Source organism: Nomascus leucogenys, chromosome 21 (genome assembly GCF_006542625.1).
Source record: "Nomascus leucogenys isolate Asia chromosome 21, Asia_NLE_v1, whole genome shotgun sequence".
Classification (NCBI taxonomy): domain Eukaryota; kingdom Metazoa; phylum Chordata; class Mammalia; order Primates; family Hylobatidae; genus Nomascus; species Nomascus leucogenys.
This window is the reverse complement of record NC_044401.1, coordinates 6,485,326-6,502,893: the sequence shown is the minus strand read 5'-3', so window position 1 is coordinate 6,502,893 and position 17,568 is coordinate 6,485,326. Positions and strand designations below refer to the sequence as shown.

Genomic DNA, 17,568 nt, shown 5'->3' with positions numbered 1-17,568 from the left:
CTCCCAAGGTACATTCTGCCACTGCTGGACCTAGAATCATAGTCTCCTTTCCTGCCAGCCTTCTCACCCTGCCAAACTTATCATATCCAATTGTTCGACATCACAGATATTATCAACCCCTAGGCCTCTCTAGCTTTCTGCTCTTGCAACTCCTTTTACATTGTCTTTGTCACCCAGCATAGAGCCCGTACATAAGCTATCACTCTATTTTCTTAGAAATAATTTCAGTTCACTTCTTGGTTTTCCTATCTCACTTACCAAGCTCTCTTAGTATAGATCTAAGATGAGAATTTTAGTACAAATAATTTATTTGGGAAACAACCCCATGAAACACTGGTAAGGGAGAAAGGATGTAAGGCGGAAAAGGGAAATAAGATAGAATGTTTGCAAAGATAACCATCAATAGTTCCTCAAACCCTTTCTCTAGCATGCTGCTCTTCCCATCAAGAGGCAGAGTTTGTTTCCCCCACTCTTGAATCTGCACTGACCTTGCACCCTTTTTTGAACAATAGATTGCAGCAGAAGTGAGGCTATGCTAGTTCTAAGCCAAGGCTATAAGAGTCCTGGCAGCCTCTTCTTTTGCTTTCCTTAGATGCAGATACCATGTAAAGAAGCTCAGACTAGATTAGTGAATGACGAGAAGCAATGGGGAGAGACAGGCCCAGACAGACCCCAGCCATTCTATACATTGCACTGAGGCCTAAAACCCATAAGTAAAGCCATCATAGTCATTCCTGACCCAGACAGGCTTCCAGTAAAGTGCAACTACATGAGTGACCCAAGCTATTACTAATCTAAGCCTGGGCACCCCAAAGATTTGTAAAAAATAACAAATCTTTGTTGTTTTAAGTTCCTGTATTTGGGGGTAGTTTGTTACACAGCCATAAATGAAACAGGGACAAAGCCAAAAAAGAGTACAATTACTAAGCAAGTTACTGCTATGGGAAATGAGTTTAGTCCTACTGGGATACTCTGGAAAACAGTATAGAACATGCTTCACAGTTATCCCATGTGAAGGGTAAGGATGATAGTGTAATCCACCCACTTGCTAACAGTTATTTGCTTAAGTCTTTTTCTAGTGACAGTAACTATTCGGTACTTTAAGCCTGCCCAACACTGTGAGCCAAATCTGCTCAGCAGCCACACACAAAAAATGCCTTCAGGCAGACAGTCACATTATCAGGAATAAGCAGTCTTCTGTGACAAGAGGTGAGTGGTGGAAGGAAACAGGAAGAGCATCAACATAGGTGAAAACCCAGGCCTAGAGCAGTCCAGCTATCTGCTTTCTCCACTCCTACAACTGCAACAGCTAAAGTGGGTCACATACACTCACAGATTATAACCACTACACATCTAGAGCTCCCAAACTTAGCTAGGCCCCAAATGTTACTTAATAATCCTTCCAAGTTTCCCTAATCATCTGTTTACTTTAGTATATTTTACATCTATTTCAAAATTTCCCACTTTTATTAAATCTTCTATTCCACCTACCCCTCCCCCTTCGGTATCAGCAAAGCAATCTGTTCTCTATCCCAATGAGAAAATAAAGGTCATCAGATCAATTTTTTGCTACCTCCGTTGCACTGCATTCAGAACCATCCTTCCTTCCTTCCCTACTAATAGCACAGGAAAGGGTCAAGGTAAATGCAGCATTAATCCAGCACCTCTCCATCTCTGGAATACCCCACCTTAGAATACAAGAACCCCTTATGTACTTGCCCTTTTCTGTCTCTCTTAGGTCCCTAATGCATGAATCTCATCGAGTTATTGATCTGTTGAAACCCTACCCCTATGGATCTTTGCACCAGCATTGTTCCTACTGCCTAAAATGTACCTTCCCCAACTTTCCCCATTTCTAGACTCTGCCCTGGCAGAGTCCTCTTCATCTTTTAGACCTCAACTTAGCTGCGACCTCTTCAGGAAAGCCTTCTTTACTTTGCTGCCCAACATTCCTCAAATCTATGCTTACCTCTGCCACAGCACTTTGCTCTTTTCTGAAATTGCTCATGCCTTTTTCTGATATCCTTTTCCTCCTCCTTTACCTCCCACTGAAAATAAGCTCCTCCAAATCAGGTATTTTCCTTATATATTTTTGAACCATAGTATCTGTGCCTAGAACATAGCTGTGGATTAACAAATAGCACCAAATTTAAATAAATAAATTAATCATCTCTTTTCCTTAAGTTACTTTCCAGAGTAACTTTAGTGGAAGCTGCAGGCAAGATTTATGTGTACTGTGGCCCTTCCTCTTTCTATCCTTTTTTTTCTTTTTAACATTCTAAGAGGTATCATACAGGTCATGATAAACTGAGTCTCTTCTAAATTTGCATATAGTGAAAAATAACAGGTCGAAATGCATTTGCTTAGAAGCTCAGGAATCCATTGTTCAGTTAAAACTTGTTGCCTTGTTATAATGTTATGACAAAATAGGCTTCCATACTGGCTTTTAACGTATAATTGTTAATTATCATCACAAAAGTTTCAAAATTTCTTCAGTTTTAAAAAGATTTTCATAGGTAAAAAGGCATACAGTACTTGTATACTCATAGTAAGCTTATTCAATAATATGTTTGTAGAATGTAAAATAGCTTTCTGTTTTATGGTCAGATTTGATAGGCCTATCAAAATTGGTTTTTATAGATATGATTTCTACTTTCATCAAAAAATGAACCATCAACTTTAAGAGAAATGAAAAAATCAATTTGGGTCATGGTAACTTCTAAGCCCTACTACCTAGTCCTAGAATTTGTTCTTAATAGACCAGACTGTCTGCAAAATACTTTGAAACAAAGAATGTGTACTTTGCCTCCTCCCTACCATGTTCTTGGCGACTAGGGAATGTGGGACATTTTAAGTCTTTAAGATAAAATTAATCACACTGACTTAGAATAACTAAAATCTTGTTAGAGCAATTCCTACCTTCTTCCTTCCCCACCATGTTACCTTTAGGAAGAGGAGACACACTTGAGGAAGCTCTTCAAGGCTGGTCTTCAGGGAAATAAAGACATTGAAATTCCACTCCAATTATTTTTGATTACCTGCCACCTTGAATCCAGAATATATGTTACATTATGAAGTGTTGTATTCTTGACTCAAAACATCCTTCCAATTAAGATTTTCTTCTTTAAAAAAAATTAGGTTAAAGCAAAAATGCAGAAAAGAAGGGTAAGTAAGATTAGTAAACCATCTGAAAATTATTGCATTTTGTAAACTTTGGTAAAATGTATGAAGAAGCATGTTTTCCAGTCTGCTTTCTCGGCCTGTGGATACCTGGGACATAATTCAGTTTACCATCCCCTGTTCCCAGATCAGCTCAGTCTTTATTCAGCTCTATCTTCAATCTGGCATATAATTACTTCTTCAGCTCCGGTGCTATTTGGTTTTAAGCACCTCTTACCCCCAAGGCCTCATGGCTCTAAGGGCTTGTTGAATTTAAACAAGCACATTTAAATCTTTGTCTTTAAATGAGTAGAATAAAAGTCTTAACACCTAACACAGAGTACTCTTCTATCCACCTACACTCTAAATGTGCATGTTATAATTGTCTACCAGATCATAATGAGCATCTATCCATCCTCAAAATCAGAGAAAGGGGGGCTCATTCTAGAGGTAAATTTACAATAAATGGCTTTATTCTTGATTAGCTATGTGTGTTTGGGGACACAGAGACTGGCACCTGCATAATTTAACTATCTGATAGGAATCAGATGATCAGGACACCTTGGAAATAAAGGTGGAAAAACAATAGTGGAGGAAAAACAAAAGAAAAAAAGATTTTTCAAAGAAATTAATAAAATACAACTTAAGGAATTTTAAGCTTTACCTCTCATTGGAAAAACACTGCAAACTCATACACACACTGATGCATGCACACATGCATGCGCACACACACATATGCAATATAATTACAGAAATGTTAAAACTATCTGTCTTTCCTGAGAGTCAGGAGATGTGGATTCTACCACTACTGCTGCTGGCAAATCATAAATACCATCCATGGTTTTAGTTTAGCCTGAGTAAATGAGTAATCATTACATTTGTTCCACATACATACTTTACTCCAAACACTGGTAGATAAGTATTGAATGCGACCCTCATTCAAATACATTGTCAAAAATGCCACAAAAAGAAGTATTATAATTATAACTATTAATTATAAGTAAGGTTTTTTAATGAATGAATATATTAGTAAAACAAATAAATTTTAAAAAATATAAATGGAAAACAAAGTATGTGCAATCTCACTAGTGATGAAGGTAATCGAAATTTTAAAAGTGAGATACTAGCCTTTCACCTATCAAATCAGTTAAAGTCAATAAAAGAAAAATTCAGTGTTGGAAGAGGCACTGCAGTGGGAGTGTACAATAGTACCATTAAGCACTATGTATCAAGGGCCTGAATCATGATTATGTACTGTGCCAGTTTGGGTCCTCTTGTGCCAAGGTGAATTGGGTATATGAGGTAATTATGTGGGGGTAGAATCTATACATGATAAAGGGGAGGAGGTGTAGGTAAGGAGAGCACTTCGACTATGATGCAATTCTGACATCTCTGAAAGGAGAAAGGCAAGGAAGCATTTGGTAGGAAGAGATCTGCATGCAGGAAAGTCCTGAGAAAGTCTCAGCCAGGGTTGGTTCCAAGTCTCTGCTATTGTGAATAGCGCTGCAATAAACGTATGTGTGCATGTGTCTTTATAGTAGAAGGATTTATAATCCTTTGGGTATATAACCAGTAATGGGATTGCTGGGTCAAATGGTAGTTCTGGTTCTAGATCCTTGAGGAATCGCCACACTGTCTTCCACAATGGTTGAACTAATTTACACTCCCACTAATAGTGTAAAAGCGTTCCTATTTCTCCACATCCTCTCCAGCATCTGTTGTTTTCTGACTTGTTAATGGTCGCCATTCTAACTGGCTTGAGATGGTATCTCACTGTGGTTTTGGTTTGCATTTCTCTAATAACCAGTGATGACGAGCTTTTTTTCATATGTTTGTTGGTGACATAAATGTCTTCTTCTTTTTTTTTTAGATGGAGTCTCGCTCTGTTGCCCGTGCTGGAGTGCAGTGGTGTGATCTCGGCTCACTGCAACCTCCAGCTGCCGGGTTCAAGTGATTCTCCTCCCTCAGCTTCCCAAGTAGCTGGGACTACAGGCACATGCTACCACACCCTGTTAATTTTTTGTATTTTTAGTAGAGACAGGGTTTCACTATGTTAGCCAGGATGGTCTGGACCGCCTGACCTCGTGCTCAGCCTGCGTTGGCCTCCCAAAGTGCTGGAATTACAGGAGTGAGCCACTGCGGCCAGCCATAAATGTCTACCTTTGAGCAGTGTCTGTTCATATCTTTCAGCCATGTTTTGATAGGATTGTTTTCTTCTTGTAAATTTGTTTAAGTTCCTGGCCGGGCACAGTGGCTCATGCCTGTAATCCCTGCACTTTGGGAGGCTGAGGCGGGTGGATTACAAAGTCAGGAGATCAAGACCAGCCTGACTAACACAGTGAAACCCCATCTCTACTAAAAATACAAAAAAATTGGCTGGCCGTGGTGGTGGGCGCCTGTAGTCTGGGACTACTCGGGAAGCTGAGGCAGGAGAATGGCGTGGAGGCAGGAGAATGGCGTGGAGGCAGGAGAATGGTGTGAACCCAGGAGGCGGAGCTTGCAGTGAGCCGAGAACATGCCACTACACTCCAGCCTGGGCAACAGAGCGAGACTCTATCTCAAAAAAAAAAAAAATTAAAATTAAAAATAAAAATAAAATAAATTATTTAAGTTCCTTATAGATTCTGGATATTAGCCCTTTGTCAGATGGATAGATTGCAAAAATTTTCTCCCATTCTGTAGGTTGCCTGTTCACTCTCATGATAATTTCTTTTGCTGTGCAGAAACTCTTTAGTTTAATTAGATCCCAGTTGTCATTTTGCTTTTGTTGCCATTGCTTTTGGTGTTTTAGTCATGAAGTCTTTGCCCATGCCTATGTCCTGAATGGTATCACCTAGATTTTCTTGTCGGGTTTTTATGGTTTTAGGTCTTATGTTTAAATCTTTAATGCCCATCAATGATAGACTGGATAAAGAAAAGGTGGCACATATACACCATGGAATACTATGCATCCATAAAAAGGATGAGTTCATCTCCTTTGCAGGGACATGGATGAAGCTGGAAACCATCAATCTCAGTGAACTAACACAGGAACAGAAAACCAAACACCGCATGTTCTTACTCATAAGTGGGAGTTGAATAACGAGAACACATGGACACAGGGAGGGGAACATCACACACTGGGGCCTGTTGGGTGGTGGGGAGGTAGGGGAGGGATAGCATTAGGACAAATACCTAATGTAGATGACAGGCTGATGGGTGCAGCAAACCACCATGGCACGTGTATACCTATGTAACAAACCTGCAAATTCTGCACATGTATCCCAGAACTTAAAGTATAATAAAAAAATATATTCTAGAAAAAGAAGTTGCATCTGTACTGAACACGTACAGACTTTTTTTCTTCTCATTATTCCTTAAACCACACAAAAAAGAAAGTCTCAGCCATGTTGATAGGGAGTCCTTGAACCAGAGTTACCCATTAGAAGAATCTAGTGTTGGGCAGAAATGTCCTGGTTCTGGTATTCCTGACATGATCAGTCACTGGGTGGAAGCAGCCCTGATGAAGGATGGTTTCAGTGTGAATGCTGTGGTGGATCCACAGGTATAGCAGCTGGAGGCTGTCAATTACCTATGCTCTCTACAAAAGCTCCTCTTGAAAACAGAGCTGAGAAAGACACTTGCATGACCACTACATATAACTTTATTCCCATTCTAGGAAGCTATCTCAAGGAAGCAATCTAAATACCAAAATAATAATGATAAAGAGCTTTATGAACAAAGATGCTCATCACAGTCTTTTAAAAAACAATTGAAGGGTAGAAACAATTTAAATGTCCAAGCATAAGGATTGATTAAGTAGCTACAGTATGTCTACTTTACCGAAAATGCTGTGGTTATTACAGTGGAAAACTTATATTTTAAGTAAAATTGAAAATAGAGATAAAATGTGGTATAACTTTAAAAATTAAAAGCTTTGAAAAGATATATATTTTAAGACTGGCAGAAAGTACACCAATATGGTAGTAATAGGAAGTTTTTTTGCATTTTTGAATTTTCCAAATTTTCTTTATTAAAATTTATGACCTTTAGCTGAGGGACGGAAGCATTCAAAATAAAAAGGCGAAAAAGCAAAATAGTTAAAATGATTTAGAGTCGAAGTAAGCAGGGGAAATATGAAGCTATAGAAGAGAAAACAAAGAAGACAATAAAAATATCTGAAGAATACTGTCTTAATAATTCTGGGATTAGGTGTGGTGGCTCACTACTACAATACCAGCACTTTGGGAGGCCCAGGCAGGAGGATTACTTGATAAGCCCAGAGTTCAAGGCTGTAGTGAGTGATTATCATGCTGCTGTACTCCAGGCTGGGTGACACACCAAGACCCAGTCTCTAAAAACAAATTCTGGAAAACAGCTTCATGGCTCCAACATAACACTGAACAAAGCCAAAGATGGGAAAGGAAAAGGGTATGTTTTTATTTTAATTGTAGTATTGGGTTTTTAAATGAAAATTGATGTTTCATATGCTCTTCTATGACTATTCAGTATAGGTGTTTCACCATCATTGTAAGGAGTATCTTCTGTATATGTAAGTATGTGTTCATTAGTGCATTCATTTTTCAACATGTGATTGAACAGTTTGAGAGTCCTCATATGCCAGGTACTGTGAAAGCAAATCAAAGGTCACAGTGTAAAATGAGAAAGGGTGTTTTGGCCCTGTATTCTAGAATTGTTCATAGAAAGTGCATAATTTAAGCCCATATGTCCCGTGTCCTAAAGATACCTGTCCATTAAATAGAGTGCATTTCATTGCCTTTTCAGACTCTCTTCACTATGTACATAAGTGACAATGTAATTGCAATTTGATTAATTCATATAAATTAAGAAAGGAGGAATTATTCATTCATTTCTGATTTTTTTTTTGGACCATGGAAAGTATCCTGATTCCTACCATAGTCTGCCAAACCCTCTCGGGGCAGACCTCTATTTACTTAAAAGAACTAGTTTCATAGATTGCTGTCATGCACCCTAATTAGACAAACGTGTTTTCCAGGTCTATTTGAAGGACATTCTGATGTAACGCATACCTATCTTCTTAATCTTCTTATTCAGCTTATGCATATTTCTTTTCCTTTAAAATCCATCAATAAAATGATCTGTGATCTGTAAGTAATTAATTTAATGATTACATGAATTAAAATAATGCACATTGCTTTAAAGGAGTTAGTATTTTCTGTTTATGTTACGATATTGGCCTTGGGTAAATATCATCCATTGCCTGAATTTCATAATGGTTCAAGGATAAACCATTTCCTCTTTGTAATTCAGTAAGTTTGTTCCAAAGGAGCCTATTGGTCCTCTGCTCAACAATGAAAGAAATGCATTCAGGGACCTTAGGGGGCCTATTCTTAATAAGATGGAATCCTTTCCTGGTTTGTTAAATTCACTGAATTTATAACTCATTGTTACTGATGAAGGAATTAATCCAAGCCTGTTACCAGATTGATCTCCTAAAATCCATAGAGCAAATTTGGTGTCATTTTTAGAAAGAAATAAAATAACAAAAATAAAAATACAAAGGATGTCGGTAAGTTACAGACAGGAGGGCATACCTCGTATTTATCACCTGGCAAACTAGAGAAAAGTTTCATCAAAACTGTTTCATGCATCTGTGCCGGGCTAAAGTCATCTGCTATCATCAGCACTAATAATGATGAGGATAACAATAATAATCTGCTACATTTAGATAACAGTTTTTACTTTGGGAAAAGATTTTCACATTCTTCTCTTCATTTAGTTCTTATAATGACTTTGAGAAACTAACATAAATGTTTTACAAATCCCATTTTGTGAAAGAGAAAATTAAAGTACAAAGAAGAGACTGACCTGACAATAACATTTAACTGGAGCTAGACTCCTACTTCAGGTTTTTAAAATGCTTTCAAATCAATATAATTCATGATTTGCAATGTTTTCCTAAATTCTGTTAAAACACACTTAGAACCGTAAATTTTCACCAACCATAACAGACAACTGGTAAGTGGGCATGTGACAAACAATTGAGATGTTAGAAAAAAAGATATGTTTCTGATGAGCAGGGCAAAAGGGAAGGTAAGTCAAAAGATATCTAAAGACTCTATAGCCTCTGGAATAATAAACTGGTAGTTTTCTTTATTTGTCATTTGTTGTTTCAGAAAGTGTTTAACTTTTGATACTACCACCACTGTAAAATATAATAGATTGTTATTAACAATAAATAAATCTCCACATTGTCCAAATAGGTGTGTTTATCCAGGTCCACACTGTTCAAGTTTTATTAAAACTGTTTCATTTTATCCAGGTTCCCAGTATTGCATCTCCTAAGACAAACACTGATATTTATCTGCTGATGCTTGTTTTACTAACCAAATATTACATTACACATGGTTTATCACATTACCCAGGGAGGTGACAATATTTCAGGAAAAGAATTAACAAATCAAAATAACTTTGAAAACTGTTTATACTCCATGTACAAAAGTACTGTCTATGCCTAATTATTCAATACTATCACAAGATATACGTAAATCAGAGTTTTTAAATAATACTGACTTCCCCTTACAAATTCCTTTACCCATTGTGAAAGGAATCTAGCACCATTATGACACAGTTAAGCATTAGTCACAGTTTAATAAATAATTTAGTTATAGCCTCCTAGTCTATCAGTATTATTTGGATTCTCAGAATGCATGTAATTACGTAAATTAGAAAATTTCCTTTGTACCAGGGATAACGAACTTTCTTTTATAAATAATGCTATTTTTGGTGATTTTTCAATATCAGAACAGTATAGTTTTGGCTAGGGAAATTACTATAAGCATTCAAATAGAGATTAATCAATTTATACAAGGCAAATAAACTTCTTTTTGTACTCTTAAATACTTAAAGAATAATATATACATTCAAATATTTGTAAGAAATTCATATAGAGGCGAATATAAAATACATATGGAAAAAGAGGTATGTCTGCAGAAGTTACTTTGTAAAGAAACATAGTGGTTAACTATCACCCTCCCTCAAGTATCATGTCAAACAAATTAGCATCATAAGAAGAACTCCAGTTCTACTATGATAGAGTAGCTTATATCAAATCATCCCTCTCGTTGAGAAAAACTATTAAAGATGAATAAAATGAAATTATTTTAAAAACTGTTTGAAGGCACCAGGCACCAACCAAAGTAATTTCAATTTAAAACTCAATAGTCTATAAAGGAAGTAAACACATTAAAGTAAGCCCTATGTTGTTTGCTACTTTTCTAATTCAAGGCATTTGCTGTTTCCTAAGTAGAACAGAATTCGAGACTGAACACAAAGCTCCAGATTAGAACATTAAGAAGTCTTGTAAAGAGAGGAGGGCACAAATAACACTTTGGAGCTGTCAACACAGCCAAGACATGAAGAATCAAGATCCTGGATAAAATGTAAATGCAATGAGGTGAGGCCTGTATTCTTTTTCCACTTTTAATTCCTAAAACATTTCCAGTTCCTCTTTCTTGGAGTGAGAAAATCAAAAGAGAAACAAGCAGAAAACAGCAAGCTGAATACTAGGACATTAAAAAGAATATTCAGTAGTCTTACACCAACGAAGCAAAAACTGGAGTTTAGTGACTACTTGAAAAACACTCCAGAATTTTATTTGAACCTCTAAATGACTATTTATAAAAACTAAGGGAAAACCATAAATAGAGTAGCCATCACAAAGATGGAAACCCAACTTCAAATTGTCTTAATCCCTGATAAGATTAAGTAAATTATCTTTATTCTAATAATCTGTGAGGAGAAAATTAAATCCCCATGGAAAAATATAATACCATACAAAACACTCTAAATTTTTAATATGTAAAAATCATCAAGCATGCTAGGAAGCAGGATCAAAGAACCAAAACAAAGAGAAAAAATAATAGACAAAAACATAAATTCAAAAATGATACAGATTAAAGAATTATCAGATATAGTCTTTTAAAAACAGTGATAAATATGGTTTCAGAGGTAAAGAGTGAGAATAATCAGAGAACTGCGATTTATATTAAAAACCCAAAGATTATTCTAGAACTAAAAATAAAACAAAATTAATAACTCAATCGCAGCCAGTTAGACACAACAGAAGATCCGAGTTGTGAACTTGAAAATAGGTTAATAGAAAATATCCAGAATAAAACAAAGAGAGAAATAAGGATGATAATAAAAGAAGAAGCATTAGAGATATATAGGACATGGTTAAAAAATGTTTAACATACAAATATCTCTACTCCCAGAAGGAAAGGGTAAGGAAAATAGGCAGAAGCAAAATTCAGGGCAATAATGGCCAAGAATTTTCCAAAATTGGCAAAAGCATCAAGCCACAAATTCAAGAATGTCTAAGAACCCCAAGCAGGATAAACACAAAGAAACCAACTACCAAAAAAAAGCCTGTTTGTAAAACTATTTAAAAATAAACAATAATCAAAAAGGCAATCTCAAAATAGCCAGAAAAATAAAAATGCATTACTTTGTAAGGATTAGTAAGTCTGATAACTGATTGCTCATGAAAAACAATTGAAGCCAGAGAAGAGAGCCATGATATCTTTAAAATGCTTTTAAAAAGTAACTACCAACCTAAGAAACCCAAACAACAGCAAAAAACTAAATAACCTGATTAAAAAATGAGTAAAAGATCTGAACAGGCATTTATCAGAAGAAGACATAAAAATGGCCAACAGATACATGAAAAAATGCTCAACGTTACTAATCATTAAGGAAAAGCAAATTAGAACCACAATGAGATCACCTCGCATCTGTTAGAAAGGCTACCTTCAAAAAGTTAAAAGATAGCAAGGGTTGGCAAGAATTTGGAGAAAATGAAACTCTCATACACTGTTGGTAGGAATGAAAATTTGGTACAGCCATTATGAAAAACAATATGAAGATTCTTCAAAAACTACAAATATAATTACCATATGATCCAGCAATTTGACTTCAGGATATATATCCTAAGGAACTGACATTAGTATGTTGAAGAGATATCTGCTCTCCCACATTCATCGTAGCATTATTCACGATAGCTAAGATACGGAAGCAACCTAAGTGGCATCAGCATAAAAATAGATAAAGAAAATGTGTTAAATACACACAACAGAATAATATTCAGCCTTAGAAAATAAAGAAATCCTGTCATTTACAACAACATACGTGGACCTGGAAGATATTATGTTATGTGAAATAAGCCAGACACAGAAAGACAAATACTGCATGATCTCACTTAAGTGTGAAATCCAAAAAGGCCATAGATACAGAGAATAAAATGGTGGTTACTAGAGGTTGAGTGTTGGATGGTGATGAAGAAAGGGGAGATGTTATTCAAAAAGCACAAAGTTTCAGCTAGACAAGAGGAATAAGTTTTGGAGATACACTGCACAGCATGATCACTATAATTTATAATAGTGTATTATATATTTTGAAACTGCTGAAAGTATACTTTAAATGTTCTTACCATAAAAACGTGATAATTATTTGAGGTGATGGATGCTAATTAGCTTGATTTATTAATTCTACAATGTAAACATATTGAACATCACATTGTACCTCAAAAATATACATAATTGTCAATCAAAAGTAAAATAAAAAGAAAGCAAAACACATACATACACAAAAAAGTAAATACCAACCTAGAATTCTCTAAGCAATGAAAGTATTCTTTTAAAAAGTCAAATTAAAAATATTTTCAGAAAAACAAAACTGCGGAAATATTTCACCGAAAGATTCATACTATGAAGAATACTAATAGGTATCTTTCAAGTAAAAGGAAAAGCATCTCAGACAATGATATAGAAATGCAAAAAATAAAGTACACAGACAAGATTAGTATGTGTATAAATATAGAAAAATAATAAAAATAATGTTTTAGGAATTAGAGCACTTGAAGAATTATAATTCAGGACAATGATAAGACAAAAAATGAGAGAGGGACAAATATAATTATTTCATTGAAAAGAGATAAAAGGTGTAAGTTACAGTAGAGCTCATTAGGGTAACCGCTAAGAAAAATTAAAAATACGTAATTAGCAAGTTAAAAGAGGGGGAAATGAAATAAAAAGGTTGATTAATAAAAAAAGTTAAGAGAGAAGAAATGGGAAACATAAAAGTGGTAGAAAAAATAGAAAAGTACAGTAAGATGATAGAATTAAATCAACAAATATTAGTAAGTGCAGTTAATGTAAATTTAAAAAGTTGCATTGAAATACAATGTCAGACTTTGAATTAAAAATCACTATTAATAATATGCTATTTGCAGGACACAAACCTTAAAAGTAAGTATACAGAAAATGTGAAAGGAAAAGTACTAAAAAAAATTTACTAAACACCAATGAAAAGAAGGCTAATATCACTATACATTATAATATCAGTCTAAGTCGAATGAAAAGAAACAGTACAAGAAAAGCATTAAATAATACTAGTTAATCTACTGGGAAGATATCACAGTTCCAAATTTGTACAAACAAATAACATAAGCTCAAAATGTAAAAATCGACCAAACCAAAAGGTGAAATAAACAAATACACAACCACGTTAGAAAATTTTGACATATTTCTCTCAGTAAATGATAGAACCTGGTAAAAAGCTGGTAGATAAATAAAAGTTTTAAACACCAAGATTTAGCAAATTTGATCTAATTTATATGTACAGAATCCTGCACCCAACAGCAACAAAATACACATATTTGCAGGTGCACACAGAGCATGCACCAAAAGTATCCTTAAACTGACTCATATAGCAAGCCTCAATAAATTTCAAAGTATTTATATCATATAGAGTATCTTCTCTGACCATAATTGAATTAAGCTCAAAATTAATAACAAATAGTTATTATAAAATACATCAAATACTTTCAAATAAAGCAATAGATAAACTTGATAAAAGTCAAAAATTGGTGTCTTTTGGTAAAGAAAGACAAATGTAAGTAGTAGTCCTCTAGAAACACAAATTTTAAAGATGGAAAAGGACAAATAACCTTAACAGGAATGAAAAAATGGAGTATTCTTACAGATGCTATAGACATAGTACAAAGATAATAAGATCTGGTGAACAAGTTTACATCAATAAACTTGAAAAAATTGATGAAACGTATAAATCCCTTGAAAAACACATATTACCAAAATGGACACAAGAAGAAATGGAAATCCTTCATAGTACTACGTCTTTTAAAAGACATGAATATTTGATTTGGAAAACTCTTCTGGACACTGGTCTAGAGAAAGAATTCATTAAAAAGACACCAAAAGCACAAGAAACCAAAACAAAAACAGACAAATGGTACTTAATTAAACTAAAAAGCTTCTGCCCAGAAATAGAAATAATCAAGAGTGATCAGATGACCTGCAGAATGGGAGAAAATATGTACAAACTATCAATCAGACATTCCGAGGACTAATATCTAGAACTTACAAGGAACTCAAACTAACTCAACAACAACAACAAAACAAATAATCCTATTAAAATGTGGGCAAAAGACATGGATAGCCATTTTTCAAAAGAAGACATACAAATGGCCAAGAAACATATAAAAAAAAGCTTAACATCACTAATCAAAGAAATGTAAATTAAAATCACGATGAGAGATCATCTCAGACTAGTCAGAACAGCTATTACTTAAAAAGACCCAAAACAGCAGATCTTGGCAAGCAACTGCAGAAAATGAAACGTTGATACACTGTTGGTGGGAATGTAAATTAGTACAATCACTATGGAAAACAATACGGAGATTTCTCAAAGAACCAAAAATAGATCTACTATTTAACCCAACAATCCCACCATTGGGTATATATCCCCAAAAAGAAATTGTTATACCAAAAATATACCTACACTCATATGTTTATCACAGCTCTAGTCACAATAGCAAAGATATGGAACCAACTCAAATGTCCATCAATAGATGATTGGATTAAAAATGTGAAATATATATGTAATAGCATACTATCCAGCCATAAAAAAGAATGGAATCACGTCTTTTGCAGCAATAAGAATGGAAGTGGAGGCCACCATTGTAAGTGAAATAACTCAGAAACAGAGACAAATGTCCTGTGTTCTCACTTATAAGTGGGAGCTACCTAATGTGTACACATTGACATAGAGGTGGAAGGATAAACAAAGGAGACTGGGAAGGGTGAGGAGGAAGGGGGTGGATATGAGAAATTATTTAATGGGTACTATGTGTGTTATTCAGGTTATGAATATACTGAAAGCTCTGAATTCACCACTATGCAATATGGCTATGTAACAAAATTACAATTGTACACTATAATTTTACACAAATAAAAGATAAAATAAAAAAGTCTTTCGGACTCAAATAGTTTCATAGGTAAATTATTTCAAAAATTTAATGAAAAAAAAATAGCAGCAATCATATACAACTCTTCCAAGGGTGGAAATAGAGGGAATACCTCCCAACTCATTTTATGAGAATAATATAACTATGCAAAGAAAACCTGACAAAAACATTAAGAGAAGGTAAAATTACAGGATAATCTCTCTTTTGAATGCAAATAGAAATATCTTAAAGAAAATATTAAGAAAATCAAATTCTCTATGAAAAGGATAATATAACATGAAGTAGGGTTTATTCTAAGAATGCAAGGGTGGATTAACATTCAAAAATAAATTAATTAAATAAGCAAAAATCCTATGATCTCGATAGATTCAGAAATGTACGTGAATATTCCTTATGATTTAAAAAAAACAAAACAGACAACACAGAAACACATATATAAAACAACACCACCAACTCAGCAAACTCACGAGTGGAAGAGAAATTCTCTAGTGGATAAAGGAAATTTACAATTTTCAAAAAAGCAAAAGCCAAACCTAGAACAAACGTTATACTAGTGGTCCTAGCTAGTGCACACAAGTGGTCCTAGCTAGTGCAATAAGTCAAAAATATTTATAAATTAAAGTTATATGGAATGAAAAGGTAGAAATAAAACTGTAGTTATTCACAGAAAACATGACTGTGTTATAAAAAATTCAAAAGAACCTACAAAGTCTAATAGAATTAATAAGTAAATTTAGCAAGGTTCCTGGCCAAGGAAAATCTCTCTCTCTCTCTCTCTGTGTGTGTGTATGTCATAGATAGATAGATAGATAGATAGATGATAGATAGATAGATATGAATTGTTTTCTTATATAGTAACAATACACATATAGAAAATAAAACTTAAAATGATACCAATTACAAGAGCATTAAAAAATCTAATTGTAGAAATGAATCTAACAAAAAGTATGCAAGTCCACTGTGCAGAAAACTATAAAATATTACTGAAGAAATTAAAGTAGAATGAAATAAGTAGGAATTATAATGCATTTATAGATTAGATATCAGTATTCCCAAAATACCATCTCAATCAAAATCCCAGCAAATTACATTTTACAGAGATTAACAAGCAGATTCTAACATTTTTATGGAAATAAAAAGGAACAAGACTAACTAAAAGAATCTAAAAGATGAGCATAGCTAAAAGATTTACACTACCAGATATTAAGATTTCTTCTAAATGTTCACTACTTAGTCATGCATCATTGATGCAAGGGTAAATAAACACATTCATGGAATAAGAGTCCAGAAATATATCCATGAATATGTAGGCAGTACATTTATAATAAAGTTATTGCTGACGTACTTAGGGAAAGGACAACCTTTTCAACAAATGGCACTTGATCAATTTTTTAAAAAGAAAAAATGAATCCTGTCCATCCTTGCCCCCATCTCACACCTAACACAAAAAAATGAATTTCAGGTAAAATGCAGACCTACATTTTAATGGCAAACAATAAAGATTCTAGAAGATAACAAAGGAAAATGTCTTTATGACACTGAGGTAGGCAAAAGCTTTTCCATTTTTTTGTTTTTGTTTTAAACAGGATAGAAAACACTAACACTAAAAGAAGAAATTGATCATTGAAGTGCATTAAAATAAAAACATTTGTTACCAAAAGACAACTATAAGGTCAGGCGCGGTGGCTCATGCCTGTAATCCCAGCACTTTGGGAGGCCAAGGCGGCCAGATCACCTGAGGTCGGGAGTTTGAGACCAGCCTGGTTAACGTGGTGAAACCCCATCTCTACTAAAAATACAAAAATTAACTAGGCATGGTGGCATGAGCCTGTAATCCCAGCTACTCGGGAAGCTGAGGCAGGAGAATCACTGGAACTCAGGAGGCAAAGTTTCAGTGAGCCAAGATCTCACCACTGCACTCCAGCCTGGGCAACAGAGTAAGACTGTGTCTCAAAAAAGAAAAAAAAAAGACAATTATAAGACAGTAAAAACATAAGCCTCAGAATAAAAGTAGATATCTATAATAAGTGTATCTGACAAAGAAGTATATATCAGAATATAAAATGAAATCCCAGTAACTTAATAATAAAAACAGTAACAAACCCAACTGGAAAATGGACAAT

General features: G+C 34.6%; 1 protein-coding gene across 5 annotated transcripts in view; it reads right to left on the bottom strand.

Moving 5' to 3' along the window:
• ZBTB20 (zinc finger and BTB domain containing 20) overlaps positions 1-17,568 on the bottom strand; it is an 807,544-nt gene that overhangs the window by 586,259 nt on the left and 203,717 nt on the right. The gene's annotated exons all lie outside the window — the stretch shown is intronic.